This window comes from Panthera onca, chromosome D4 (genome assembly GCF_046562875.1).
Source record: "Panthera onca isolate mPanOnc1 chromosome D4, mPanOnc1 haplotype 2, whole genome shotgun sequence".
NCBI classification, from domain to species: Eukaryota; Metazoa; Chordata; class Mammalia; order Carnivora; family Felidae; genus Panthera; species Panthera onca.
This window is the reverse complement of record NC_138351.1, coordinates 79,506,201-79,532,168: the sequence shown is the minus strand read 5'-3', so window position 1 is coordinate 79,532,168 and position 25,968 is coordinate 79,506,201. Positions and strand designations below refer to the sequence as shown.

The 25,968-nt window shown below is 43.7% G+C and overlaps 2 long non-coding RNA genes across 2 annotated transcripts; one reads left to right on the top strand and one right to left on the bottom strand.

Annotated features, from left to right (window-relative positions):
* Positions 1-4,918: 4,918 nt before the first annotated feature.
* Positions 4,919-15,261, bottom strand: LOC132663012 (uncharacterized). The gene is made up of 3 exons (XR_009602802.3): positions 15,156-15,261; positions 6,796-6,932; positions 4,919-5,955 (listed from the first exon to the last, which is right to left on the bottom strand). It is a non-coding gene; the product is annotated as an uncharacterized LOC132663012 (long non-coding RNA).
* An 8,838-nt stretch (positions 15,262-24,099) lies between these two features.
* On the top strand, positions 24,100-25,572 carry LOC132663013 (uncharacterized). Its single transcript, XR_009602803.3, has 3 exons — positions 24,100-24,413; positions 24,914-25,145; positions 25,330-25,572. It is a non-coding gene; the product is annotated as an uncharacterized LOC132663013 (long non-coding RNA).
* The last annotated feature ends 396 nt before the right edge of the window (positions 25,573-25,968 follow it).

Sequence of the window (25,968 nt, the reverse complement as noted above, 5' to 3'; positions counted from 1 at the left end):
TTTCCCACAGCAATCGTACAATTTGATACTCTCACCAAGAGAGCCTGGTTGCTCCACATCACTGTCAACATCTCATGTTCCCAGTGTATATAATTTTATCCATTTTGGTAGCTGTGTAGCTATATCTCATTGTGGTTTTAATTTGCATTTCCATGCTAATGATGTTGAGCACTTTATAATTTGCTCATCGGCCATTTGTATATTTCTTTTGCAAAGGGTATGCAAATATTTTGGCTACTTTTTATTGAATTGTTTGTCTTTCAATTCAATTATAGGGGTTACTTATATACCCTGAATAACAGTCTTTTCTTGAGTATTTACGGACATTTTCTCTTAGTCTATGGTTGGTCTATTCATTTTCCTAATGGTGTCTTTTGCAGAGAAGAATTTTTAACTTGTGACATCTTACTTATCACAATTTTCCTTTTATGCTTATGCTTTCTATGACCTGTTTAAGAAACCTTTGCTTATCGGTGATCATAAAAATAATCTCTTAGATTTAACTTCCAAAAAGTTTTGTGGGTTTAGCTTTTATGTTTTGATCTATGATCCATATCAAGTAAATTTTGAGTAAAGGTTGAAGTGGATTAAAAATTTCTCTCTCTCTCTCTCTCTTTTTTAGTGTTTATTTATTATTGACAGAGAGAGAGAGAGAGAGAGACAGAGCATGAGCGGGGGAGGGGCAGAGAGAGAGAGGGAGACACAGAATCTGAAACCGGCTCCAGGATCTGAGCTGTCAGCACAGAGCCTGACACGGGGCTCAACCTCACGGACAGCAAGATCATGACCTGAGCCGAAGTCGGACGCTCAACCCACTGAGCCACCCAGGCACTCCTGGGAATTTCTTATAGAAATATCCAATTACTTCCGCACCATTTGTGGAAGACCCCTTTAACATTGTGTTGCTTCGATGCCTTTGTTAAAAAACAGGCAGACCATAAGAGACTCTTAACTATAGAAACAAATTGAGGGTTGCTGGAGGGGAGGGAAGTGGGGCGATGGGCTAAATGGGTGTTGGGCATTAAGGAGGGCACTGTTGGGATGAACCCTTGGTGTTATAAGTAAGTGATGAATCACTAAATTCTACTCCTGAAATTAATACTACACTATATGTTAACTAACTTGAATTTAAATAAAATCTTGGGGAAAAAAAAAACAGATGACCATATAAGTGTGGTCTATTTCTATACTTTCCATTATATTAATCTATTTGTTAATTCCAATGCCAGCACAACAGGGTTTGATAATTTAGGTCTTCTATGTTTTTTCTGAACATTTTTTTTTTTTTTTTTTTTTTTTTTAGTTTTTAGGATAGAGGTGTTACACACATATTGGTAATTTTTTTCCTATGTATTTTATATTTTGATGCTCTTATAAGAGGAATTGTTTTTGAATTGCATTCTTTTCTAAAAATTTTTAGGGGCACCTGGGTGGCTCAGTCGGTTGAACGACTGACTTCAGCTCAGGTCATGATCTCACGGTTTGTGAGTTCGAGCCCCACATCGGGCTCTGTGCTGACAGCTCAGAACCTGGAGCCTGCTTCAGATTCTGTGTCTCCCTCTCTCTCTGCCCCTCCCCTGCTTGTGCTCTGTCTCTCTCTGTCTCAGAAATAAATAAACATTAAAAAATTTTTTTTAATTTAATGTTTATTTATTTTTGAGAGAGAGAGAGAGAAAGAGAGAAAGAGAGAGAAAGAGCACGAGCACAGGAGGGGCAGAGAGAGAAGGAGACGCAGAATCGGAAGCAGGCTGCAGCCTCTGAGCTGTCAGCACAGAGCCCGACACAGGGCTTGAACCCATGAGCTGTGAGATAATGATCTCATTATCTGAGCCGAAGCTGGATGTTTAACCGACTGAGCCACCCAGGCTCCCCTGAATTTTATTTTCTAATTACATAGTTTTGTGTATGACAATGCAATTGATATTCTTAAATGAAACCTTTTATCCTATAACTTTGTAAATTCATTTAATCCCTTTTATAGTAGCTTTTTAAATTTCTTACCATTTTCTTTATAAACAAACATGTCATTTCAAATAGACAGTTTTATTTCTTCCTTTCTGATTTTTATGCTTTTTACATCTTCTCTTATTATTGCAAATGGTTAGGATTTCCAGCACTAAATTGAATAGAAGTAGTGGGAGTGGGAATCCTCACATTTTTTCTGATCTCAGTATTCAATATGACACCATTAAGGATGATGTTATATATACATTTTATAAATTCCCTTTATAGAAGGAAGCTGTCTCTTTGTGTTCTTCAATAGCTGAGAAGCTTTATCGTAAATTGGTGCTAGATTTTGTAAAAATGCTTTTGCTGCATGTATTGCGCTGACTATAGGACTTTTCCCTTTGTTCTATTAATACTGTGAATTGTGTGCATTGATGTTTTTAATTGGGGTGAAACTCACTTATCATAAGATTAATCATTTTAGAGTGAACAATTCAGTGACTATAAAACCAACCTTGCATTCCTGGCATAAACCCTTCATGCTCCTGATGACTTATCTTTTTTAGACATTGCATTTGATTTACTACTATTTTGTTAGGGATTTTTGTGTCTATGTTCATGAAGGAAATTGGTCTATAGTTGTCTTATAAGGTCTTTATCAGTTTTGGTATAAAGGTTACCCTCATCTCATAAAATGCATTGGGATGTATGCTCCTCTCTTCTGTGATTTGAAAGATGCTGTGTCATATTGGTATCATTTCTTTCTTAAGTATGTGATACAATTCACCAAAGAAACACTTCTGAAGCAAAGGTTTATTTGTGATAAGGTCTTACAGAAAGGATTTAATCTTGAAAAGAGGCTATTCACATTTCTATTTACAATTTATATGCTGTTCACAATTAAGGAAATTAAATTTGAAACACATTTGAGTTACATTCAGTTGGGCAGGATTGCATATTGCGTCTGTATCTGCCAGGCGGATGATACGTGCAAAAAGTGCATAAACTGATCGTGTCTTAATCTTTACAGCAAATATCGATATACATTCTCTAGTTGTTGTCAGTTCCTTGTACATGGTAGGTCAGCAAGAGGGAAGTCCATGGGTCATTAAGAAGAAACCCAAAAGAGATAATCATGGCTCCCTGCCCCAACACACAATGAGAAGGGCTGTATTAGTTTTCTATTGCTGCTGTAACAAATTACCCCAAACTTAGTGGCTTAAATGACACAGATTTGTCATCGTATAGTTCTGTAGGTTAGAAATCTGATGCGGATCTCACTGGGCTAAAACCAAGACATTGGCAGGATGGTACTTGTTCCCGGAAGCCCTAGGGGAGAATCCATGTCCTTGCATGTCCCTTGTCTCGTGGCCACCTTTCCCCCGTCTTCAAAGCCGGCAACACTGAATCACACTCACCATCCTTCTGCGTACATAACTGTCTCTCTGATCACAACTAGGATAGCTTCTCTGCTTTTAAGGATTGATTTTTATTACACTGAATCCACCTGGATGATGCAAGATAAACTCCCCATCTCAAGTCCTTAACCATAATCACATCCACAGTCTCTCTTTGGTCACATGGGCAACATATTTACAGGTTCTGAGGATTAAGGCATGGACATCTTTGGGGAACCATCATTCTACCTGCCACATGGAAGCTTCTTGCTGGCTCAGGAGGACTTTACTCTATTTGGATGGTGCCACGTGCAAAAGTGCTTCTTTGTGTAGCTTTAAGGCTGACAAAACTTGCCGGTCCAGTGAGGAGAACCATGCACATCTCCTTGCTGCTTTGTCTAGACATCCTCATGCAATGCAGTTTGTATTCTTTACTAACATTAAAGGAACTCATACCCTTTGCCTGTGCCTGTGGACATCTGCTTATCATAATAATCCTTGCAACAACCATGCAAACATTCAGCTAGAGAAGAAACAACTTAGAAGTTGGTGGTTTTCTGTGTTGGTAAAAATTTGGAGATCCTACTTGCATATAATGTGGGTGAGTTTATAAATTGGATCTGTTTTTATTTGGAGGACATTACGGAAGTGATTCAGAAATGTGACAATTCTTCAACCCACCTATTTCTTAGGTACCTGCCTTACAGAAAACATTCTCACATTGCACAAAGGCAGGCTCAAAGTTGTTCTCTTCGACATTTGATTTAGTTAAGGCATATACAGAAGAGTTTCTGTAATCATTAAATGAGCAGATGTTAAATACACTCTGGTAGATTCACGCTTGGAAATAGGACACGCTTTAAAAAGATGAAATAGATCGACGTAGACCAAAATGAAAAGACCAAGATATAGCAAAGTAAAAGAGCAAACTACGAAATGAAAGAATATGATTGTGTGTGTGTGTGTGTGTGTGTGTGTGTGTGTGTGTGTATTTAAAGTCATGAAAAGATTTGGAAGGAGACAGGCAGCATTTCAACAATGATTTGTTTTGTAGGCAGAATTGAATATAGAATTTGGTGTAAGGGTTTTGAAGGCAAGCTTTCATTTTTACTTATAATTTATAAGTATTTTTAAGTACGATGGCAAAATATGTTGTTAAATGAAGGATTTTTTAATGACTGAATAAAAGATTACAAAAAAAACCCAAAACAAATCTGTCTTTATTTCCAAGATCTGATGGTTCCGCGGATTCCCCATTTTCTCCCTAACTCATAGAATCCTTAAAAGCTCTGATCAAACTGACCTTCCTCCAGGGATGAGTATTATTACCCTTGTTTTCCAGACAAAACTTTATGGATTACCTTTCCCAATACGCCACAGCTCCTTGATGGCAGAGTTGGAACTAGAAGAGAGATCCCTTTGTTTATTCATAACCATTTCTAGTTATGTCATAGCTTGTAAGCAGCAGAAGCAGGTTTCCGGACACTTTTCCAAACCACGGTATTTTATTTATTTTTTAAATTTATTTATTTATATTCAAGTTAGTTAACATATGGCGTAGTATTGGTTTCAGGAGTCGAACTCAGTGATTCATCACTTATATGTAACAAACACCCAGTGCTTGCTGTATTTTTTATTTTTTATTGTTTTATGTTACTCTCTGCCCTCTATTACCTTTTGCTTGCTGTATTTTAAATGTGGCCTCAACTCTTTAGTCTGAAGCTACGCTCTTTCCTACATACCTCCCGCAGCTCCTCCCAGGAGAGGTGAGTGTGCCTCTCTCTCTTCTGAGTTTAGAGTTAGCCATGTGATTTGCTTTGGCCAATGAGATGTTAGCAGACATGATGCAATCCAGAGTCTGAAATGGGCTTGCTTGGGGTGCTTGGGTGGCTGAATCCATTCAGCTTCTGACTCTTGATTTTGGCTCAGGTCGTGATCTCACGGTTCAGGAGTTCAAGCCCTATATTGGGCTCTACTCTGACAGAGTGGAGCTTGCTTGATTTGCTCTCTCCTTCCCTCCCTACCCCTCCCTCACACTCTCACTCAAAGGAAATAAATAAACTTAAAAAAAAAATTTCGACAGGTGCTGGCTTAACTTGAGCTTCTGCCGTCTCCAAGAACACAGCCTCTCCCAGGTAGCTGCTGTCCTTTCACACTGGGCTCCAGAATAAACACAGGTGGAGCCAACTCGTGGCAGGTGACCATTAGACATACCATGTAAAGAATACCCTCAGTGGTCCTACAGATCCGTGAGCCAAATGAATGCTCAGCTCCAAGAGTAAACTAGCACTCTGTGTGGACGGATTAAAACCCATGTGAGTTCTCATTGCCTTTCTCCTTAGTGATGTATGCAGAAGCCCTAGGCATCCTTTGTCATAGAGTTAAGCATACACACCTGACCCACCCCTGGTAGATGCTGAAGGAGGAAGGACCCTGGCGGGGGGCGGGGGGGGGGGGGGAGTGGGGGAGGGTAGAGGAGTTAGAGACCAGCTGCTTCTTCAAGCCAGTGAGGTGAGTTAGCAGATCAGCCATAGTGTCAGTGAGCTATGGAACAGCTGCCACTCCCTTTCCACCCTCCAGAACTTGCCAAGGGTCTTCTTCGTGGGACTTCCTAACGGGAAACACACAAGAAAGGGAATTCTGGGAAATGTAGGGCAGCCTGACAAGGTGGGCGCGGTGTAAAGCCATCAGAGCCTCTGAGGTTTTCATTTAAAAGATAAGGGGAAAGTGACCCCAGAGGGGTATTAGTGCGACATGACTAATATCTCATAGCTGGTCATGGGTAGAATTGGAACTTGAATCGAGTCTCTCGATTTCTGGCCCCATGGGATCCCCATTCTGCATATCACGGATGAACCCTTCATGTTACTTTTATCTGGGATGGCTGCTCACGAAGCTGGAGAGCGCGATCACGGGGGTAGGGAAGGGTCATTAAAGAGCAGGGGCATTTAGAGGGAGGCCAACCTAGGCAGAATGTGGGAAAGTGAGTGGCTAGGAGCAGCCGGAGGCCCATCAGTCCTTGAGGAATGAAAGATAAACGAAGAGCTCGCCTTTCGGCTTCACCCCTGTGTTTCACTGCTTCACGTGATTGCTTTGATCTGGTAAGTGCTGTGAGGCAGGTGGGCGCGAGAAGGTGAAGTGCAGCAGGAGAGGACCAGCAGAAAGAGGCCGGGCAGGAACTGGCGATCTCCCCAAGAATATGGAAGCGCAAGAGGCCATGATCCAGAGCAGTGGGAAAGATGCGCTGTGTTGTGGCCCCAGCAACGAGAGAGCCGCTGTCAGGCCCATGCAATGGGCCTTGACAAGGGCTTCCTGTGAGCACGGCTAAGGGGAATCTCTGGCAATTTCCCGAGGGCCAGAAAAGCGGACAGGGCCAGGGTGAGAAGGTGGCAGTGGTCCGGGGACAAAATTCCCAACACCAAACTGAGAGGGAGGCAGAAGGGGCTTGTACCGGTGCTTCTAATGGAGGGCGTGAAATACCGCTGCAGGGTAGACCGCATGCTCTTGACAGTGTGGGATTGCCACTTCTCTGGCTGCCACTCTAACGTTAGCATGGCGCACAGGACACGTCGTGGTCACAAATACCACCTATGAACGAATGTGTATCACAGTCTATTGTATAAAACCGCTTCAAGTTCAAAATTCCAGCTCTGACCCTACTAGTATAACTAGTATAACCCCGGATGGGTGATCCCTCTTGACCTCAGCCTCTTGATCCGGAATATCATTTAACTCATGGGGGAACGATAACAATGTAAGCGGCAGAGGACGCGCGCAGCATCTGGCTCATAATGAGTAAGGTCCCAGAAGTGTGATATTTCCCCGCCTTACTGGTTAGAACCCCAAGTTAGGGAACCGTATATAGTCAGAGGACACTTTGACTATATATAGGTGTCAAAGCTGAGGTCTCGAACCAGGGCTTGGGTACACAAAACGCACCAAGGTAGATGTGAATGAAGACCGGAGTTGCCTTTGGGGCTCCCGAGGGTAAGTGTTCCTGTGAATTCCCCATCCCCTCACCCCCAGGCCAGGCTTGCCCCAGAGACTGGAGTAGGTTAGGGAGCGGGCAGGTCTGCAGGATTCTGTGCTCCGGTGCCAGCCAGGCCCAAGGGGAAGTGGCAGCCACCTAAGTGCACGATGATGCAGTGGGGCTCGGAGCAGGGAGCGGCTGAGAGACTGCTGGGTGATTTACAGCCTTTAAATGGCTCTCCCCTTCTGCAAAACTCTTAATTTAATAGACAAACATCTTGGGATAAGGGCTCACTAGAGACAGAACTGATGGGATAAATGCTCGAAGATTAAAGACCTGCCGAGGGGAATACAGAACTCTGTTATGAAAATGGGAAAGAAGTTTCCAGCAGGTAGCCTCCCCATTCGCTCCCCCAAACAGCAAGCATGAGATAAACCACCTAGAAGGGAGGTGGGACATTCATTCAGTGGTGAGAAACAGACTCGTGGTCATCATGCTTGGAAGGGATCTTAGTTGTGGCGTCACCGGGGCATCTCTTCAACCGAGCATTCTGCAGGTGAGGAACCGAGTCCCAAAGGGGTGAGCAGGGTCAGCAAGATGAGTGGTCCACAAGGCTAGTCTTAAGGTGTTTGCGTTTAGGCTTTCATTCTATCATTTGTCCCATAGTAAACGATCAACTCCTAGTTCTGTCCTGCACACTACCGTACCCTTGGGAACCAGCAGAAGGCCAGACGCAGAGCAGGCCCTCCACAAACACTTGATGAAGAAATGGAGTATTGGTGGGGCTTTCAGGAACATCCACCTGAAAATGTATCACTTTACCCTCAGCAAGGTGCCTACAGTAAGCATCTGGGAGTTAGTTGACTCTTAGGGTCCCCATCTCTTCAGCCTTTGCTTTCCAGTCTGAATACCCCCACCTGCAACGAGCCCATTGCTGGTGTTGGGGAGAACTCTGCCGGTCCTGGTATCCTATCTGTAACACACACATCAGACCCTGGCCTGAATTTTGATGTAAGAGAGCCAAGCTGGCTCAGGTAAAGCAGTGAGATGGAACGTCCTAAGTGGGTCACTTGGGTCGAATATGAGCACAATGGATGTAGAATTGGAGGGTGATCCAAGGCCATGAGTTTGATGTAGACTACAGATAAAAATGATATCAGAATTGGCAGGAATGATAGAACGAAAAAGATTAGGGGAATTGGAATAATTAATGTATAGAAAATCTAGACCAGGCTTTTGAGAGGCATCTGAAGGCTCTAGACCTAGCTCCCACAGGTTTTTGGTTTTTGGGTTTTGGTTTTGGTTTTGATTTGGGGTTTTTTTGGTCTTTAAGCAATGGTACTTTGAGTATTCATTCGACAACTTCCCCCTTGCATTTAACTATGGATCAACTATAGCCAGTGTTTCAAAATGTGTAAGAGTGTAGGAAGAAACCTCTTCAAGTTTGCACGCAGATACTGTGAACCCTGGTAGTGGTGATATACGAAGGTTCAAATCCTGTGTCTACTTTTGACTGTGTGTGTGTGACCTAGAGCAATTTATGTCATCTACCTAAGATTCGGTTTTGTGTTTTGTATAGTGAGGACGACCATCGTATCAACCTTAGTGGGTCGTTGGGAGACTTTATTGAGACTTAGCATGGTGCTAAGTCACTCACAGGGAGTGTTCAGTGAGAGTTAGTATTATTGCACATGTGTGTTGAGGGGATGCTTTATTTTTGTCTGTTACGTCCTCGTGCTCATCAACACATCCTCAGAAGACCATCAGTATTAGCCGCCAGCTAGGACCTACTTCAGGGAAAACGCTTTCTGTGCCTTCTCAGTTGTAGAGGGGTTAGGTTCAGTTTGAATACAGTGCCACTCTTTCTAGCTTTTGACCTCCGTTGAGAAGTTCATTTATCTTTACAATTTTGTGTTCCTTTTCGTCAACCTTTGTGTGGACGACCCTCTTACTTTTTCTGTGTATTTTCTTTGATTTTTTTTCCCCAAAATTAGGTGTGGTAGACCTGTTGCTTGGCTTTCTTTACCCAACAGGTGGTAGGTATTACGTGCTAGATGTATCCCTTCGGCACTTTATAGTACCTTACCTTTCTACGCCAAAGTGAAAAAGAAAAGGAAATAGAAATAACCCAGGCTATAATTATTTCATCTATAAACTTCCTTCTTAATCTCAATTTGCAATACGTCAACTAACAGCAGGAGTACACGGAAGGTTTATTGATTAAAACTCCATGTCATGGAGTTCAGAGAAACAGCCAATAATATACTGAATAATAATCACGATTCAACAACTTCTTGGCAAGTGAAAATATTGGGTCGGCTCTAAAGAGAGAAAATTAAATATGGGCAAAAACGAGTCCAAAACCCCACTCTATAAATACAGAATGAAGAAGACAGGGTTTAGCAAAAAAAAAAAAATAGGTTCAAAGTGTGAGGTTGTACTTCTATTTAAGCACTGCATGAGTCAACAGTGAACTTTGATTGGAACAAAATATGCTAATGTTATTGTAGGCTGAGCTAAGAGTAGTTTCATGCTCAGTGGGGGAAAGTGACAATAACTCCACCTTACTTAACCTTGGTCCAACCACACCTGCGATCCTGAGTTCAACTTCAGTTTAGGGTCAACGATGACAAACCAGAGTGTGGCCAGAAGAAGGAGGGGAAGAAAAAAATCAGATACACAGAATAATTAGAAGAACTTCAGATTCTTAGTCTAGAGAAGGGACAATTTGGGAGAAGCAACTTGGTAGCTATTGACAAACATTTGAACATGTGTGCAGGAAGATACTGAATATTAGACCAGTACAATAGATGTAAATTGCAAGAAGACACAAACTCTCTCAACCTGAGGAAAACTTCCTAACAATTCAATCTTCTTCCTCAAGCAATTAGCTTCCTTACCTGTTCATCAGCCTTGATCAGTCACACGCACAGAGTAACCATCAAAACCATCTGTTACGGAGAATGTCAGGTGTCACAGAGGATGTTGAAGAGGGTGTTGGGTGCGATACAAGATGTTGGAAAACAGCATTGTATAAAGTCAAAGTCCATATCCAAGATATTTTATATGCATGATAAATATTTGTTGAATGAGGAGTGAACAGCTAGCTAAACTTCTTTGCATAACATGCAAGATTAATTTTTAAAAAGCAAATTTTCACTAGCATAAAGAGATGGATTTTGAGAGGATTGACTGAAGTTTCAATTGGAAGGGAGGTGGGGAAAGGAAGAGAGTTGCTCACCAAAGTTGAGGACATGAGACGTACCATCAAGCTGGAAAGTAATAATACTGATTATACACTCAAATAGAGCATGAAGAATTTACAAAACTCTCAGCCTCATGATTTGTGATCTAAACCTCACCCACAAAAGTGATATGGGAAGGTGCTATTACCATTACTGGCCCCACTTAACAGATGAGGTAACTAAGGTTCAGACAAGTCAATGGATTGACTGTGGGGGAGAAATAGGCTTAAAATGCCGGAATTTTTAAAGTCCAAATCCTAAAATGTGTTAACCATACCACCTAAATATGGGACTAATCAGCAGAATGGATATAGAAAAGTAGAGCAGGTATGACTTTACAAGGAGTGTAGGCTGCAAATATAAGGAATTTCAGAACTTGTCTTTAATAAAAAATGATAATAATGAAAACGAAGTAGCATTCCAAGCAGGAGAAGCTGAGAAACCATAAGGGGAAAAAAATGAAGGAACTCTGTAAAGAAAGACATTCAAACAGTAGCTGTGCACGTTGGGGAGCGGAGCCGGGAGGTGGGCTGATTTCTGGAGTGTTTGTTCCTTCCTGGACTTGATGTAGCTAAGCACACAATGAGATTGGAAGGAAGGGGAGGAGAGAATGATGCATCCTTTGGGAGCCAGGCATTATTGCTTTGCTGTGGTGAACAGGTAGTTTTGAAAATTACACAGTACAGTGGCAGGTAATTTATTTTTTATAAATTGTGAGTCCTGAGCTGAAATTGAGAGGGGTGGGGGGAAACAGTACCTGAAATGATTAGAAAGGAGTCATATGGGCTCATCTGCATGTGGCCAGGGTGATTAGTATCCAGTGTTACCCGGAGAGGGCAATGTACATCCTGCTCTGAGGAGACAAACGTGTCCTTGGCCAAGAGCTTACGTCGAGATGGTTTATGCCTGAATCCCCAGATGTGGCCAGCCCCTCGCTCTGCTCCCTTAGCACTTCTAAGCCCATTACTGTAACACACATCACAATTTATTATAATTACACCTCTCTTTGCTTGCCTACTCTGCCTCACTGAAAGAACCAGCACTCAGGCTCAGTAGGCTCTGGAGATATAAGGTTGGCGAAGACCAACGCTATGCAGGATTGTTAGTGCTCGAAAAAATGAATCGTGAAAAATGAATCCTTAACGTCATATATGGATACATTGAAGCCCCAAAAAGGGAAATGATGGTCTGGGGAATCAGGCACAAATATTAGGGGCACTGTTTCATAGTACAGTAGGGAGCAACAGAGACCTTTACCCTCTTGGAGCTTACCATCGAGTGGGGAAGACAGATATTAAGTCAATAATACAAATCATCACCCCAGATGTACAAAGTGCTGCAGGGAGAGTTTAGGGTGGTGTGGGAAGGTTTCATATGGGCCTAGAGAGTCAAGTAATTCTTCCTGATGGCATACCATCTGTTAGTGGCAAAGCCAAGGTTAGTTCCTAAATCTACTTATTGTCATGCAGTCATTTCTTCCTTATACTTTTGCAACGATTTAAAAAAAAAATTTGGCTTAGACTAGGGGTTCCTTAGAATTCTGTGACCCCCTAGATCTCTCTGAGGATCTGATGAAAGCTATGAATCATCTGTTAAAAATGTACATAGGGGCGAGAGGCTGGCTCAGTGAGTAGAGCATATGACTCTTGATCTCAGGGTCGTGAGTTCAAGCCCCGTGTTGGGCATGGAGCCTACTCAAAATAAATTAAACAAACGAACTAAAAAGAAAGAAGATGTAAAATAAAAATGTACATATATACCAAAATGATACAATTTGGATAGAATTTGGGGGGCTGTCTAGGAATGCTTCTGTTCTGAATTCCTATTCTGGACTCTTTCCTAGGTAAGTTGATATACTCCTAGCTCTCCTTTCTTTGGGGTCATTCCCAACCTGGATCTTCAGTTCAGCTTATCTTCCTTGCAACCCAGATCCCCAGGGCAGCTCTCTGCGGGATATCTCCTTGATCGTTCCACTAGGCTGCTCTACAGTTAGGATGTAGCAAAAACTGTACTTGGTGAACAAATATGTGTGCTGGGATTGAGGTTGACAGTGGCATCGGGGGTCTCAGAGAGCAGATTTATGTTGATCAAAAAATATCAGTTCACGGGCAGAAATGGCTAATAGTCATAAAAATGTGCCTGGTGCTCAGAAAAAAGGCTAAGAAAGAGATGTCAAGTTAAGAAAGATTAGAAGATGAGCAGTAGGTTAAGCTCTGAGTCTGATTGATATTGCCCCATGAGAGTATGGAATGGGAAGAGAAGGGAAAGGAAGAAGGGGAGCGAAAGGGGGAAAGAGAGAAGAGAAGGCAAGGTAAATTGAAGAAAAGAGAGATGGTCAAAGAAGATCCTGGGGAAACACCGGTATTTCACAAAGTGCATAAGGGACAGAAAATCCTTTATTGGGGACCTGAGAATCCTAGGAAGACCTTGTTTCAAGGGGGAGGTAATCAGCACCAAATGGCATAGACTTTGAATAAGAAAAGAAGCTCAAAGTATCCACTGGGATTTGCAAATAAGAGATGGTTGATGCCCTTGGCCAGAAAATAACAGTGAACTCTTGGGAGAGGAGGTCTGATTTTATCGGACTGCAGAATTAATAGGAGATAAGAAGTTAGCAACAGTCAAGGGAGAGGACCTCTTCACGGGACTCGTATTTGAAGGACTGCAGAAAGACGAGACGAGAGAAGAAAGCACAGCATCCAGGTGGGGCAGCTGAGATGTAGTTGTTGGAAAGGAGGACAGGAGTGAAGCAGAGCTGGGCGTCTCAGAAGCGGAGAGCACAACGGATGGAATAAAGTCTTCTAGGAGGTATAAAGAGATTCAAAGATGTGGAGCACAAGGGAAAATTGTAGATAATACAGGATCCTGGAGCAGGAGCGAAGGCAGGGAGCAAGCCTAGATGCAGTTAGGTTTGCAAGTAGGATGGGGACGCAGCGAATTAAAAGGGCTGCAACGAAGATCCTAGTGTTGTCTGAATGGTCGGAAGCCATTGCCCTGTTTCCCCCCTTTCTGTTTATGGCAGCCGGTTTTCTCTGAGGTAGGTCTACCACTGCCTTTTGTGGTGAAGGAATTAGAAGTCACAGGTCTAGTCTTAAATAGCCCTGCAGTCTGTCTGAGACACTGACTCACCACGAACTCACCCTTTTTAGAATACAACCTTTAAGGACACTTTAAACTTTGGACATCAAAAACAAGGGGAAAAAATGTTTCCCTAACGTTATTTGCAAATGTCATTTTAGGGCTGAGGAGCCTGGCTGGGAAACTGTGAACCCTTTTTCACTTGGCTGTGGCCTACTCGGAAGTGTGAAGAATAATAGGCAACCTTCTGGAATCTTCCTGCAGCCCTTGATGGGGCTTGAAGGAGCCTGCATTCGAGGACACTTCCAGTCTCTCATTGGAGCAAAGTGACACTGGGTGTGTCAATCTCCAAAGTCTCTTTCAATCCAAAGAAAAATTCTAACGCTTGAAATCATAAAACGTTACTTGGAACCCAAAGTGTCCATTAAGTGGCACATTTAGCTATGAATCATATTTCACAGGATGAAGAAGGAAAAAAAAAAAAGAATGAAGGGACAGAACCCTGGGCAAGGAAAAAAAAAAAGTGCATGCAGATGTCCTATCCTGAGTTCATCTTTTCCAAGAAAGTACGGCCTTTTTTCAAAAGTCCTCAACACAGAGATATCCTGCCACGTGTCACTGACTCACAGGGGCAGATCAAAGGGATTCTCACATCTGTTCCTTCAACTTGACCTAAGAAATAAAGAGAGCTGAAGGCAAAAGGAATAAATACACAAAGGATCTGGCAGTGGTATTAGAGAACAAAATGCAGCCTAGAAGACCCACAGAAACCTGCAGACCGGTTTCACATCTGCCATCATTCCAGGGCTGTCTTCCATGGCGCTTCCTTTCCCTGTAGGAAGATCTGCCAGAGGTTCTGGGGGCTGAGTATTAGCTGTCTGAAGATTTAGTTTGAAACCTGCTTGTGCAACATAACAAACTGAATGGTCTTGGGCCACGTGAACCCGAAATTTCCGTCTCGCTCGTTATTCAAATTGGAATAGGGTGTATTTGCCCTCGCCGCGTAATGTTACAAGGATGCGGTGTATGAGAGATGAGCTGATATGGGAGCCTAATGCACCTGGATTCAAATTCCACCACCTCTCCCTAATCCATTCGTGGTGATTGTTTCATTTTTCATCTGTTCTCCTTGCCTCTCCGGTATCTCCTCCCCATTTCTCACTCTTTGCTCAGGTTTTGATGTCTACTCCACCAGAAATTCAGTGAGGATGTCCTCCACCACTACCAACCTACTGGGACTTGTGCCTATACACTTGACTTTCCCTTTCATTATTAGAGATTAATTGTTCATATTTTGATCTAAGATCTGTCCACTTCTGCCTCTAGATGCCACCCGAACTTCTCTCCCACCCCCGGTCCAACCTCTGCTTGAGGTGACTACTCTTACAATCTGGAAGCCATCATGATTTCTCAGAATCACGCTGCCTGCCCCCCTCTCTAGAAAATCTTATTGGTTAACGTAAAACCGTGAAACAACGTCTCCCATGGTTCAAAAAGTGCTCTAGACACCAGGCCTACCTGGACATGCTCATTTGCGGTCAAGAGCCACCCCAGGCTTCCAGTTCTTCAGACCAGAACTCTGGGCTCGTCCTTACTCTCCATCCAATTCATCAGCGTATATTCCTGGCTCTCCTTCAAAATATATCCAAGATTCAAACACTTCTCACAACTTCTGACATTCTTGGCTTTGAAGATGGTGGAAAAGGCCACCAACCAGGGAATGAGGGTGGTCTAGTGCAGTATTGTAATTTACGAGAAATACATATTCGGTCATTCAGTTAAACAAATCTATTTCTCCTATATATTTGGTCTTCCTCCACAATTCCTGACTCACAGGTCCCCAGACTCTTGGGATTCCCTGAGAGCCGAGAGCAATGGGCTCACCTTTTGTTATAATATCTGGTCTCTTTTCCTCAGTTCCTAGAATCATTTCAGAGCCATAAAGGTGAAGTGGGTGTCTTGTTATTTATAAGGAGCCCCTTTCCACCACAACTGGGTTTATGTTAATGAGGCGACCTTTGGAAAGCACTTAAGGATGGAGCCTGGCTGCCAGGGGATCAGGCCATGAATATGCAGAGGGTTGGAACTTTCAGTCCCACCCGCTGATTTCCAGGGAGGCCAGAGAGCCTGGAGTTTGAATCAATCACCAATGCCCAATGATGTAATCGATCATGCCTATGTAATGAAGCCTCCATAAAATCCCAGAAGAACAGGCTTCTGGGAGCTTCCCAGTTGGCAAATGCGTGAAGACTTGGAGACAGTGATGCCCCTGTCCTGCATTCCTTGCCCTACACGTGTCTTCCCTCTGGCTGTTCCCGAGTTATATCCTTTTCTAATAAACCAGTGATCTGGTGAGTAAACAGGTTTCCCGAGTTCTGTGAGCCACTCTGGCTAAGTAATCAAACCCAGGGAAGGGGTAGTGGGAACCTCTGATCTACAGCAAGTAGGTCAAAGGCACAGGGAGTAACATAGGCCTGCAGCTGGTGTCCTAACTTGGAGAGGGTGGCTGGAATCTCCAATCTGTAGCTGATTGGTCAGAAGCACAGGTAACGACCTGGACTTTTGCCTGGTGTCGGAAGTGTGGGGGCAGGCGATCTTGCCGGACTGAGTCCTTAACCTGTGGAATTTGATGCTGTCTTAGGGGAGACTGTCAGAATTGGGTTGGATCGTAGGAGACCCGGCTGGTATCTGGAGAACTGCTTGGTACTGTGTAAACCCCTTCCCCCACCACACATGCTGGAACTGGGTGCAGAACCCAAAAGACTTAATCCCTATAGAAGCTAGAAAGAACAAGGAAACCGATTCTTCACTGGAATCTCTAGAAAGAAATGTAGCCCGACCAATGCCTTGATTTTCGCACAGGGAGACCCATTTCAAACTTTTGACCTCCAGAAGTGTAAGATAATAAATTTGCATTGTTTAAGGCACTAAGTCGGGGGTAATTTGCTAAAACAATGCACACTAACACAAGTACGATTCAACCACAAAGTAGAAGTGATAAGAAGATCTGCCTCTAATATTTGGGGGGGAGGTCAAGGCAAGATTAGAGATCTAGGTTCTTGGCCTGCAGTACATCTCCTTTCTCTTTTTACACCAGCTCTTTCTTACATCAAGAGGGTCCCCATATGCTTGTGCGCAAAAACCCCAGCCCACAGGTCTATTCCTTCCACGTAAAGGTGACCTCAGGCAGTTGTTGGACACAGGTAGGTGACCAGCAGTGGAGTCCATTCTCAAGGAGACAGATCCATGGACGAGGCTCTGCTGATAGACTTGGAGCTTTCCATGCCAATCATTCCAGGCTACCAGGTTCCTGGCACAAGGTATTGTCAAAGGAAAAAATCCAAAAGGGCTTCTTAAAAGAAATTAGTCTTTCATTTGGGATCCATTAGGAATTCTGTTCTCTGTCTTCCTTTTAGATATTTGGGCATATTCTGCCCTCCTCTCTGGATTATGTCCTCCTGACCCAGGGGACACAGCTCTAACTTACTATCTCAGTTGGCTTTTGCCATGGAAAAATCACCCCTAAGTTTAGTGACTTAAAACAATTCCTTTGCTCATTATTAAGCCAGTTGTCAGTTTGGGATGGGATTAGCTGGATGGTTCTTCTGGTCTTGGCCAGGGTTGATCATGTGACTGGTCTGCTTCTGGGCCGGATTGAAACGCCCTTTGCTGGGATGACTCACCTTTGTCCCAGTGCTCTCCCATTCTCCAGCAGGCTGACCCATTCACTTAGTGGTCACAGGCTTCCAGGAGAAAAAAATGGAAGCTCCCATGGCCTCTTGAAGCCTGGGCTCAAACTAATACACAAAGGAACTTCAAAGTCATGCTGTAAAGATGGGATATGGTGGCTTTAAGAATTGTGGCCATTTTTTTTTTTTTTTTTTTGTAATCTATCTTATTCACCTCTTGTCGAGAGTTTTCCAGTCCTTCCCACCATCCCAGGTTAGGTTGGTACCAAATATTTGGACCTTTAATATCTATTCTCTTATTTAAAAACTTCACAAGTTAGGCACCTTCGTGATTATTACCCCAGTCGAGAGAGGTGTAGAAGGCAAGGACCAGAAACTTCCTGAGTTCATACAGCCACACCTGGCAGAACTGAGAGTCAGACCTCACGCCATGTGACTGCAAATCAGTTTCTCAATCTTGGTATCACTGACATTTTGGATGAGATGATTCCTTGCTGTGGAGAGCGGTCCTGTGTCCTTCAGGGTATTGAACAGCATCCCTGGCCTCTACCCAAGAGGTCTTAGTAACACAACCTCCAGTTGGGACGACCGGAAGTAACTCCAGACATCGCCAAATGTCCCGGTAGGGGCAAGAACTACCCCCGGTTGAACACCACCCCCCCCCCCCCCAGATCATGCCTCTTCCCTCCTCACACCAGCAATACTGTCTTTCCCTGAGGGAGGGGGTTGACTCTACTTTAAAGCCAACACTTCGTCTATGCTTTTAGCCTGGGGCGGAGCTAGGACAGAGGTGGAAGCTGGAACCACTTTTCCATTAGGGTCCTCTCAGAGCTCACTCTTCAGCGTTTAGCCTTCCCTCTTTCCAGTTGCTATCAACTTCTCATTATGAAGTCAGCATCCTCTACGAGGTTACGGTCTGTGAGAACCAGCCAGCTCTCCCAGAACATGAAAAGATGGCCCCAGAGCAGGCTAAAGAGGAAGCTCCAAGTTGGAAAGGCTTTGCCATCGGTGGCAGGGAGCTAAATATTTCATCTTCATAAAATAAACATAGATCGTCTCGTCATGAAATATACATAAAAATGTTTAAACATGTTAATTATTAAACCAATATTGATTCATATTGGATGAGGCATTAAGGGAAAATTAGCTAATGTATTTAATATCTCCTCCACAGTTGACTAGTATCAGAATTCATCATATGTAACCACCAATAATCATAAAAGTGGCAGGCAATATTTATGACCAGAGGGGTGAGTGAGGGCTGGGCAGGAAGGGACTGGGATGGAGGAAATATGAAGATCTAAGAGACGGAGGTTTCGGCTGTCACAGCTCACCCTTGGAATCTCAGACATAAATCACTGGGTGAAGTCACAGCATCAAAATTTGATAAACCTTTCATATTGGGACAGTTATTGAATATCATTTGGACCCGGCTTTCCTCTCAAAAATGAAATGGGATGGCAGGTGCAATGGAGAGGTAGAAAGAAGAATGGGAACAGGGCTTAAAAACCCAGAGAACAAACTGAGGGTTGATTGGGGGGGGAGGGGAGGGGGAAATGGGTGATGGGCATTGAGGAGGGCACTTGTTGGGATGAGCACTGGGTGTTGTGTGTAAGCGATGAATCACGGGAATCTACCTGCAAAACTAAGAGCACACTGTATACACGGTATGTTAGCCAACTTGACAATAAATTATATTTTTAAAAAATCAGGGTTTGAATTGTCTCACTGGTGTTTTGTTTTGTTTATTTTTTTTTTAAAGCTTTAGGCTCTATTTACTCATCTGTAAAATGGGGGAATAATATCCACTGGGTGGCGTTTTCCTCGTGTTATTTTGTGTATTCTAATCTTATCTCACTAGTTTTCAAATTCCTCAAGGGAAGAGAACATCTCCCCCCATATGTTTTTTTTTTTCCTGTGTGCTGGAAGTAGACTAATTTAGTCATTTGAAACCCTGCTCTGGACTCAGAAAAATCTGGATTTGAATTCTAGATCTTGAGCGAGTTACTTTATTTCTCTGTGCCTCAACTTGCTCATCTGTAATTCACTCACCTCCCGGACCTGCTACAAATATAAACTGTTATTATATAAAGTGATCAGAACACAGCACGGAGGAACCATTCGATGCTTAGTGGTTGTTGTGCCTTATTTCCTTAGACAAAGAATGAAACAGCTGACAAATATTCATTGAGATTTCAGTGGATTTTTTAAAAATCAGTAATTCATGGAGGTGCCTGGGTGGCTCAGTCAGTGAAGCGTCCAACTCTTGATTTCAGCTCAAGTCACGATCTCAGGGTTTGTGGGTTGGAGCCCTGTGTCAAGCTCTGTACCGTCTGTGCAGAGCCTGCTTGGGATTCTCTCTCCCCGTCTCTGCCCCTCCCCTGCTTTCGTGCCTTGGGTGCACATGCTCTCTCGCAAAATAGACAAACATTTAAAAAAAAATCCGTAAGCCATGACCTTTAAATTGGAAATAACTTTAAATATCAGCCACTGTAGGTAACTCAGAGCCTTGCAAGCCAGGTTCTAGCCCAAACTGTGTCCCTGATAGGGACAGATCTTGGGAAGAATCTCGACTTGTTTTGCCTGTCCGTTCAAAGCCCTTCTGCTTCCTACAGGCTCCAGTGCTAGGAAGGGAGCATTTCTCCCTCCTGTAAGACACATTTGCACGGAGCTGCTAAGAATCCCACCTCTGCCATCAACACACTTGACCTCTGAGGACTGGTTTCCTCATCTGTGAAAAAGAGATAAAAAGATCTAATGCGTAGCCCCTTTTTGCGATCAGAAGAAAACGGAAAAATTAAGACAACCGCATTTTGCCAATGTTGATATATCAGATCTCATCTTTTCTGAATTTTGAGATATATTCTTTTTTTTTTCACCTTTTAAACATATCTGAAATTAGGATGTCTTACAACTGACATATACATTAGTGTAGGGATTCTCTCCTTTTCCCAAGGAGCTCTTATTAAATCAGCAGTGTGTCTTCTAATTAGAAATGTCTTCAGGGGCGCCTGGGTGGCTCCGTCAGTTAAGCAACTGACTTGGGCTCAGGTCATGATCTCACGGTCCGTGAGCTCGAGCCCCGCGTCGGGCTCTGTCTGGGCTGACGGCTCAGAGCCTGGAGCCTGCTTCGGATTCTGTGTCGCCCTCTATCTCTGCCCCTCTCCCTCCTCGTGCTCTGTCGCTCTCATCTCTCAAAAGTAAATAAACGTTTAAAAAAAAAAAAAAGAAATGTCTTCAGAAAGCATGTCTTCAGAAAGAGAGGGAAAGCAGTGTTATTTTCCATCTCATCGTAATTGAATAGCCCCTCCTAAGAAATAGTGCTGCTTCACCGCTGAATCTGCTCTTCTGGGGTCAGGTAGTTGTTAATAAGTGAAAAAAAAAAAAGAGTAGGAGGCACCTTGATGTCGTCTTTTTTCTGCAACAAGGTATATTGACTTGTTGTGGAATATTCCTCAGCTGGGGGGGCGGGGGGAGGGGAATGGCAGCCACGTGGGTATTTCCCAAACACGATTTCCTTAGATGCATTTTGTCATCGGGGAAAAGTTGATGAGAAATGGCTTCCCGTTATGTATCAGGACCCATCAGACTCTGAGACTGAAAACCTCCCGAGTAGCATCTCTTGGCTACCAGATGTTACACAGCTGCATTGCAAATTGTCATCAGAGCTCAAAAGACAAGGAAAGAGAGGATTGTTGAAGCCATGAAGGCAGATGACACAGTAAACGGTGCATTTAATTTCAACTTAATGTGAGAGATAGCGTGCATTAGATAAATATCATCTGATCATTAAAAACATATTTATGGAAGTATAGCAACTTTGTCAGGGATGTGTGACTAATAACACAGAGCCGTGAGTCCTCAAAAACATATTTGTCTTAATCGACTGGTGTTTAGTTTGGATTATTGACTGTTAAATCAAAATAGAAGTTTTCACTGGAGATTTTGCATTTCATTTGTGACGGATTTGTCTTCATCAGACACCCGCATCGGATACCCAGTTTGCCCATAAAAAGCCCACTCTAACAGAGTCCTAAAATTTCCATGCTGGGAAAGTTCTTAGACGCCCATCCTCCTCCAGCTCTTTTTGGGGCGAATGGTGTCATCGGCTTTGAATTGCAACTATATTTTCTGAACAAATGTGGTTATCACCACACTGGGGGAAATTTGGAAAAGAAAACAGGAAAAAAAATGTCAGCTATTTTCTCTTCACCTGAACAATCCCTTCTTTTTCATTTTCGGTGTGTCGGCATGTGCTTTGAGTTTGGTCTCCCGGATCCAGAATGCCTGAGTTTGAATCCTACCTCTGCCCATTTACCAACAGTGTGAGTGACCCAGGGAAAATTACTTAGACTTCTGCATTTCTGCTTCCTTGCTTGTAAAATGCAGATAATATTAGAGTTAGCTCATAGACCAGTGAGGGTCAAATGGATTAATCCATGTTAAGGATTTAAAACTGGCTCGCGATGAGCACTCCATAGGTGTTAGCTATGCTGATAACTAAGTCAACTCTGAATGTTCTGACGCGTATTCTTTTCCAAAATCTTGAAATATATCTTTAAGGGGGATTCCCAAGCCATTTTCATAAAATCTCATACAGATGGGGAACTGGATCCTTTTTGAGCGGTTCCAAAGTCAAATAATCCATTACCTCCTTAGACAGATTATTTCACTTTGGGATGGCTTTAATAAATGTTTGATGTCGATGGGCCTTCTAGTGACTCCCTCGCAATGATTTGATTCTGTCCCTGTCTTATTGCAAATTATTTTAATACATTAAATCTCAAGGCATGTTTCTTGGCATACTAGTCACCTCCATACCCATGCCCTCCGCCTCCGTCGTGCCTCTCGAAACCATCTACTTGGTTCTGTTTTTATCACCATCACCCTAGACCAAACCATCATCACCTCCAGTCTGGTTATAGCAATAGCCCCTCAGTTGGTTTTTATGTCTGTTCCTGATATGTGGCCACCAGCCTCGCCTCACGCCAAATGTGAAACTGAACGCAAAATTTGTCTATGCAAAGCCCTTCTGTAGCATCCCATTTCTCAAATTAAAATCAGAACTCTTCATGATCTAAGAAACTTCCCCGTCTTCCTCCCCCGCTACATGTCTCTCCTCTCTGTCCCTTCTTCACTGCAATCTAGCTACACTGTTCCTCCTCAAGTATCCCAGGCTCTTTTTTGGCTCAGGGCCTTTATAACATTGTCTCCTCTCCCTGGAAATCTGCCCCCTGCTCTCACCCTTAGTCTAGCCAACCTCTCCTATGATCCACCAGGCCTCCCCTGCAATGTTTCTTCCATAAGGAGGTCTTTTTTGAAACTTCTGTATAAAATATGCCTGTTTCACTCTCTCAGAGTACCTTGCTAATTTTCCCTCAAAGTACTAATTAACAGTTCGCAATCGTGTTTATTTGGACAATCCCTTATTTCTAGACCCCTCTAGAAATGCAATGGTTATCAGGTCAAATGCATTTCTGCGATGCCTGGGTGGCTCAGTCAGTTAAGTGCCTGACTCTTGGATTCAGTTCAGGTCATGATCTCACGGTTTCCTGAGTTCGAGTCCCCCCATCCAGCTCTGCGTTGACAGAGGGTTGGGATTCTCTCTCTCCCTCTCTCTGCCCTTCCCCTACTCACACTGTCTCTGTCTCTCTCAAAGTAAATAAATAAACTTTTAAAAATGCATTTCTAAACTGACCCTTTTAGTCACACCTGGAAGCAACTTCAAACAAACAATGGTCAGAAATAATTTACTATCATCTCTTCTATGTTTCTAGGGCTGGAATAAAATAATCGCGGTAAATGTTTATTGAGCACTTATTATTTCCAGGCCCTATTCTGAGCATTTCACATGCACTTTTATTACCTAAGAAGCAAGTGTTACCACTGTCCCATTTTACATCTAGAAGGGACTGTAACGTACCCAAGGTCATGTAGCAGACAAGTGGCAGAGTCAGGATTTGAACCCAGCCTAACACTGGTGACCATGTTCCTACCACCACGCCTCTGGAAATATACAACCTTAGCTTTTATTTAGGAAGGAAGAACTCACAAAATGCTCTACATTTGGCACAAACCGTGAAGATAAATCATTGAGTGGCACGATTAGACTAGAGTGTTGGAAGCATGTTAAGTGAACCTTTTCAAGGTAAAGTATTACATGATTTAAAATGGTATTGTTTTCCCCAAACAGGAAAGCACACGATCACCATGTCAGAAAAGGATGCGCGACGAGGCTGAATGTTTATGAAAGATTCTATGGAAGAATTAGATGCGATACTTATATACAAATAATTATACACAGTGTGCGTGCCTTTATGCGTGTGTGTCTGTATGTGTGTGTGTATATATATGCAGACACACACGTACACATATATAAAGAGGAAAAGAGGAAAATATATATATTCAGTCCTTTCCCTTTTTTTGATAGCATTTTTTCTATTTACAAAAATACTACATACCGGGGCGCCTGGGTGGCTCAGTCGGTTAAGCGTCCGACTTCAGCTCAGGTCATGATCTCACGGTCCGTAAGGTGAGTTCGAGCCCCGCGTCGTCCGTGAGTTCGAGCCCCGCGTCGGGCTCTGGGCTGATGGCTCAGAGCCTGGAGCCTGCTTCCTGCTTCCGATTCTGTGTCTCCCTCTCTCTCTGCCCCTCCCCCGTTCATGCTCTGTCTCTCTCTGTCTCAAAAATAAATAAACGTTAAAAAAAAACACAAAAAACAAAAAACAAAAAAAACAAAAAAACCAAAAATACTACATACCTATTGTCCAAGTGATCGAAATGTTTTCAAATCTCTGATCTTCACGTCCCGCCCATCTCTAGAGAAGGGAAGAACTATGACTGTTCTTGGACAACAAATCTGAGGCTCAGCAGGGTAGGAGAACTTGGGTGCAGTCAGTTAAGTGGGAGAATCAGGACTGTCCTCTGAAGACACGGACGCCGAAAGGAACAGGGAAAATAGGGCAGGTGTTGGAATCCAAAAGATCTGAGTCTGAATCACCGATGCCAAACTGCAGAACCTCTTTACCCCTCCAGACTAATTTTTTCATCTGTGCAACTGGTTTTTCATCTGCTTTGAGGAACTCAGGTAAGACAGACTCAGATCATGTCTGTGAGATACCTGGGTGGAAATCTAGCATACTTTAGCTGCTCAACACATGAGGTTTGTTGTTTTTGTTTTTGTTTTTTTTCTTTTTCTCTCTCTCTCTCCACCATCCTGGACCCTTTCACCCTTTTCTTCTGGCTCCTCTTTCCAAAACAGCTCAGCTGAGATGATGTAATGCTTCAATTGCCTGACCCAGCCCTGCTATGGGATCATGGCCATGGCTCTGCTTGATAAAAGCACTACATAAATACGCCTCCTGGAAACGCTGACATGACCCCAGTTCCCATCAGGTGACTCCTTGGAAGGAAGAAAGATGGATGTCTTGGTCTCAGCTTATAACTCCAGAGAGAATTGGACAGAGGCACAGCTTATTATCCTGAGCATCTCTGAACTGGCTGGTGTTAGTTAAGCCCAAGGCCCGTTGCATCACAGCCGCAGATAAAGGGTCTCTGTAGATTGATCTGCCCTAATTTCACCCACAGGTCCTTCCTTCTGACCCCTCTACGTTTGCTGGGCATGTGCAGGGAAGTTAGACAGAGCGGGGTTTGGAGTGAAGCCACTCAAGTCCGCGTCCCTACTTTGCAGCTTGCTGGCTCCACGGCCAAACGCAAATCACTTTCTTTCTCTAGCTCTCGGTTTGCTCAGAGGGAGGATGATGGCCCGCGTCGTGGGCGCAACTCAGCATCAGACTCAAAGCTTCTTTAGGAAGAGACGGTAGGTGAAGTGTTCTCTTCCTCCTGTGGTTTTCTCAGGAGGGGGTCCACTCAGGGGCTGACCCTGTGCATGTCAAGATCCCCGGGCTTCTCGGGGCGGGGACAGAGGGCCACTGTACCCCAGACCTCTGACGATCATGACATCCTTAGACTCTTCTGACTCTGGATTCTCCCCACCTGGGTAGGCCGGGACACAGGGATATAGACAAGGCCTCTATAAACCACAGCGTGTGGCTGCAGCTTTCTCAGCCTGGGGAGAGGACCGGGCTGCACGTGCAGACAAGGGGGAAGCCTTGACCAAGACCCCTGAGTTCACGGTGCCGCCTGGCAAAATGTATCATGTCGTGAGCACACCGCCGGTAGTAAAGGGCCAGGAGCCAAGAGTCAAGAACCTGCTGAAACCCATGCCGTTCACTGTGGATGGAGACCTGGCCAGCTGTGGATGGAGACCTGGCCGGCGTGGAGCTGAGGGGCAAGAAGGCTCAATAGCTGGAAGAACTCACCCCGGGGGTCAGCCTGAGGGGGTTTGACCCTTGACCTTCTCATTCCTTACCCGTGTGACCTCACTCAAATTGTTTCACCTCTTTGCCCTTCAATTCCCCTTCTGTAAAATAGGACCGGAAACGAACCCACTTCTTAAACGTATTGAGGTCTTCTGTTAATACATATCAGCCTTTATCTGGAATTCAAGAAACAAAACAGATGAACGTAGGGGAAGGGAAGGAAAAATAAGAAAGAAAGAGAGAGGGAGACAAGCCAAAAGGGACTCTTGAATACAGAGAACAAACTGAGGGCTGCTGGAGGGGAGGTGGGTGGGGGGATGG